Source organism: Lipotes vexillifer, unplaced genomic scaffold (assembly GCF_000442215.2).
Source record: "Lipotes vexillifer unplaced genomic scaffold, Lipotes_vexillifer_v1.1 scaffold39, whole genome shotgun sequence".
Taxonomy (NCBI): Eukaryota; Metazoa; Chordata; class Mammalia; order Artiodactyla; family Lipotidae; genus Lipotes; species Lipotes vexillifer.
In genome coordinates this window covers 3,635,589-3,641,000 of record NW_006787038.1, presented here as the reverse complement: position 1 = coordinate 3,641,000, position 5,412 = coordinate 3,635,589, and positions in this window count along the sequence as shown.

The window sequence follows — 5,412 nt, the reverse complement described above, 5'->3', positions numbered from 1 at the left end:
TTTTTGCGGTACGCGGGCCTCTCACTGTTGTGGCCTCTCCCGTTGCGGAGCTCAGGCTCCGGACACGCAGGCTCAGTGGCCATGGCTCACGGGCCCAGCCGCTCCGCGGCATGTGGGATCCTCCCGGACCGGGGCACGAACCCGTGTCCCCTGCATCGGCAGGCGGACTCTCAACCACTGTGCCACCAGGGAAGCCCGGTGTATGTGTTTTAAAAAATCAAATGTACTAGAAGGCTTATAATGTAACTTCTCTACCCCAATTTCTCCTCCCCAGAGGCAACTGCATTTAACTTTTTAAGCTAATTACCTCTAGATTTCTAAGTATTAGAAATTTTATCATATGTATATAATTTTAGATATTATCAAGTGGTTTCCTATTAGTGGAATCTTAGGATTTAGCTCTCTAACCACATCCCCTATTCCTCATCCAAACACATTTCCTATACACCTGTCCATTTTTGGTTAAACCATTATTTAGTGTTTAGATTATTATGTGTATGTAAAACTTGTTCATAGATGAGCCCTATAGTGTACTATGGTTACATTTCCTCTCTTATACTATTTGGAGTTGCTAATTTTCCCTCTCTCCCTCCCTCTTCCTTTCCTCCCTCCCTCCCTTCCTTCTTTCCTTCCTTCCTCCCTCTCCCTCCCTACTTCTTTCTCCCTCCTCTCTTTCTTTCCTTCCTTCCTTCCTTCCACTCTTCTTTTTTTTTTTTTTAACCGGTACACGGGCCTCTCACTATTGTGGCCTCTCCCGTTGAGGAGCACAGGCTCTGGATGCGCAGGCTCAGCAGCCGTGGCTCACGGGCCCAGCTGCTCCACGGCATGTGGGATCTTCCTGGACCGGGGCACGAACCCGTGTCCCCTGCATCGGCAGGCGGACTCTCAATCACTGTGCCACCAGGGAAGCCCCTTCCTTCCATTCTTCCTCCCTCCCTTCCTTTCTTTCTTTCTTTGTTTCTTTCTCTCTCTTTCTTTTTTTTTTTAACATCTTTATTAGAGTACAATTGCTTTACAATGGTGTGTCAGTTTCTGCTTTATAACAAAGTGAATCAGCTATACATATAATATGTTCCCATATCTCTTCCCTCTTGCATCTCCCTCCCTCCCACCCTCCCTATCCCACCCCTCTAGGTGGTCACAAAGCACTGAGCTGATCTCCCTGTGCTATGTGGCTCCTTCCCACTAGCTATCTATTTTACGTTTGGTAGTATATATATGTCCATGCCACTCTCTCACTTTGTCCCAGCTTACCCTTCCCCTCCCTGTGTCCTCAAATCCATTCTCTAGTAGGTCTGCATCTTTATTCCCGTCTTGCCCCTAGGTTCTTCTGACCATTTTCTTTTTCTTTTCCTCATTACAAATAGCTCAATTTCGTTTCTTTTTATGGCTGAGTAATATTCCATTGTATATATGTGCCACATCTTCTTTATCCATTCATCCGACGACGGGCACTTAGGTTGTTTCCATCTCCGGGCTATTGTAAATAGAGCTGCAATGAACATTTTGGTACATGACTCTTTCTGAATTCTGGTTTCCTCAGGGTATATACCTAGTAGTGGGATTGCTGGGTCATATGGTAGTTCTATTTGTAGTTTTTTAAGGAACCTCCATACTGTTCTCCATAGTGGCTGAAACAATTCACATTCCCACCAGCAGTGCAAGAGTGTTCCCTTTTCTCCACACCCTCTCCAGCATTTAATTTTTCTAGATTTTTTGATGATGTCCATTCTGACTGGTGTGAGGTGATATCTCATTGTAGTTTTGATTTGCATTTCTCTAATGATTAATGATGTTGAGCATTCTTTCATGTGTTTGTTGGCAGTCTGCATATCTTGTTTGAAGAAATGTCTATTTAGGTCTTTTGCCCATTTTTGGATTGGGTTGTTTGTTTTTTTGATATTGAGCTGCATGAGTTGCTTGTATGTTTTGGAGATTAATCCTTTGTCAGTTGTTTCATTTGTAAATATTTTCTTCCATTCTGAGGGCTGTCTTTTGGTCTTGTTTATGGTTTCCTTTGCTGTGCAAAAGCTTTTAAGTTTCATTAGGTCCCATTTGTTTATTTTTGTTTTTATTTCCATTTCTCTAGGAGGTGGGTCAAAAAGGATCTTGCTGTGATTTATGTCATAGAGTGTTCTGCCTATGTTTTCCTCTAAGAGTTTGATAGTGTCTGGCTTTACATTTAGGTTTTTAATCCGTTTTGAGTTTATTTTTGTGTATGGTGTTGGGGAGTGATCTAATCCCATACTTTTACATGTACCTGTCCAGCTTTCCCAGCACCACTTATTGAAGAAGCTGTCCTTTCCACTGTACATTCCTGCCTCCTTTATCAAAGATAAGGTGACCATATGTGCATGGGTTTATCTCTGGGCTTTCTATCCTGTTCCATTGATCTATCTTTCTGTTTTTGTGCCAGTACCATACTGTCTTGATTACTGTAGCTTTGTAGTATAGTCTGAAGTCAGGCAGCCTGATTCCTCCAGCTCCATTTTTTGTTCTCAAGATTGCTTTGGCTATTCGGGGTCTTTTGTGTTTCCATACAAATTGTGAAATTTTTTGTTCTAGTTCTGTGAAAAATGCCAGTGGTAGTTTGATAGGGATTGCATTGAATCTATAGATTGCTTTGGGAAGTAGAGTCATTTTCACAATGTTTTCCCTCTTTCTCTCTCTCTTTCTTCTTTCCTTTCCTTTCTTGCCTCTCTCCTGGAGCCCTGTCCTGCTTCTGCTTCAAACTGAACTTGTGTCTCCAGTGTTATCTTGGAGTCTTCCTTCCCTCCACTGTCCTGGGAATTCTTTCTTTCTTTCTCTCTCTCTTTTTGGTGGCACAAACCTTCCATATCTTCCTGAGAAAGTGTGCATTAGAAATAAAGATTTTTGAGGACTTGCTTGTCTGAAACATTTGCATTCTCTCTGCATACTGATTGGTAGTTTGGCTGGATATAGAATTCAGGTGGGACATTATTTTCTTTCAGAACTTTGAAAGCATTGCTTCTTTGTCTTCTAGCTTCCAGAAGACACTGTGTCACTGTTGAGAAGTCTGATGCCATTTAACTTCCCCGTTTTTCTCTGCAGGGCCTAGCAGAATGCCTGGGACATGGTGATATTCAGCAAACTTTGTCGAATGAACACATGCTTGTCACATCCAGGATGGTTGGTAAAGTTGTAGTACTTGACATACTGACTCAGAGTGTGTTGCTCTGCCATTATCATTGTCCACCTATGGTTTCTATCTTCTATAAGGGGTGGGGGTGCTCTTGTCCTAATCTTATTCTGGAGGGATAGATTCAGAAGACTCTCACCACTGGCCTCCATGAAGCTATCAGCCTGGTTAGTGCTGATTCCATCCCTCAAGCTGCTACAGAAAACTACTACCATCCAAAAACTCTTGGAGGTTATTAGTTCCCACCACGCTTCCTATTTGCAGGTGGAGGCCGTTCAAGCTGTCCCTGTGTGCCAGGCTCTGGTGTTCAAGGGGGTGTGCTCCACAGGCTGGCTCCTGACCCATCACGGTTCCCCTCGCTACATAGGCTATCCCTGTAAGTTGCCCCCTCCTCCACATCTCTGCTGCTACTGCCTCGGTTCAGACCTTGACGTTTCTCTCCTGGAATACTTCTGTAGTCCCCTAACTTGTCTCTCTCCCTATAGGCTAACCAACCACGTATGGCAGTTTTAAAACATGTCCACAAACCTTTGACATTCCTCCTTCCAAAAGGTGGAGGCTAACTGCCCCACCCCCACCCCCACCCCTGGAGTGTAGGCTGGCCCTACTGACTCACTTCTAACGAATAGAATATGGCGGAAGTGACTCATGTGATTAAGTCCCTGTGGCTTCCTTTTCATCCTCTCTTGGGTGTCTGGCTCTGATGTTGGCTGCCACGTTGTGAGTAGCCTCAAGGAGAGGCCCACGTGGGGAGGAATTGAGGCCTTCCGCCAAAGGCATGTGAGTGAGCCATCTTGAAGCAAATCTTCCAGCCCCAGTCAAGCCTTCAGACAGCTTGACTATAACCTCAGGAGAGACCCTGATCCAAGAACCACCACTTAGGCTGCTCCCAGATTCCTGACGCTCAGAAACCATGTCAGATAATAAATGTTCTTTGTTTTAAGCTGCTAAGTTTTACAGTAACATATTATGAGGCAGTAAATAACTAATACACCACTTCCCAAATGACCCTCTAAACCACTGTCAAAGTAATCTTTCAAAAATGAAAATCTGATCAAATAATTTTCCTTTTAAAATCCTTCTGTGGGGGCTTCCCTGGTGGAGCAGTGGTTGAGAGTCCGCCTGCCGATGCAGGGGACACGGGTTCGTGTCCCGGTCTGGGAAGATCCCACATGCCGCGGAGCTGCTGGGCCCGTGAGCCATGGTCGCTGAACCTGCGTGTCCGGAGCCTGTGCTCCGCAACGGGAGAGGCCACAACAGTGAGAGGCCCATGTACCGCAAAAAAAAAAAAAAAAAAAAAAAAAAAAAATCCTTCTGTGGCTACCCACAACTTTCAAGGTGAAGCCCTAACCCCTGTGCTTAGCGCTCAAGGCCCTCCACATCACTGTGGTCTCTCTGCCCGGCTCCCAGGCTTCATTGCCAAGAATCCTCCTCACCCTCCTGCATATAGCACTCCTCCTCATATAGTACTCCCTTAACCAGGCCACGCTCTCTTTAGCCCTAGTCCCTGTTGTTCTCTCTGCCTGGGTTGCCCCCAATTTTTCTCTTTCTTTATCTAGCTAACTAACTAACCGACCAACCAATTAACTAGCAAGAATGGCTTAGGCACTTGTGGATCCTGAGTCCTGCCAGCCCTTGGGGTCTGTGGCAGACAGACTCTAGTTGGCCCTGTTGACCTTCACCTCCCGGTATTTTAGCCAGGAGAATATGGCCAAGTCGGGGGTGGGGGGTAGTGAGGGTACCTAGAAATGAATTCCTGCTCAGAAACCGTTTATGACTTGTTCCCCAGATAACCAAGAACTTCTGGCTGGTTCTGGTGTGCTGACACATCCCTCTGCAATTGCTCTCAAGTCAGCTCATGACTGCGCATCTTATTTCCATAATACAAGCTCCATGGAGATACCTATTTATTTTATCTCTTCCTCCTCCACATGCCCACTCCACCCCCTCCTCCCTGAGGGTGCCTGGTGCCCGTGGTGTGCTCACCCAATGAATGCCAGGGAGGGCTGAGTGAGCGGGAGGGCTGGGTGGTTTGCTGGCTCAGGCAGGAGAGCCCTTGTGTCTGTTCCCCCACCTGTTACACACGGCCTTACTCCCTCACTGTTTTAGGTCAGATTGCCTAGAAGCAGAGCCTGAGGCAGGAATTCCTGTGCAAGTGAGGTTTCGAAGGAGGGCTGTCAGGTGAAATTATAAGGGAATGAGAGAAGCAGGAGCGGGCAGGGAGGATGCTTGGCAAGCAGGTGGGTTCAGCA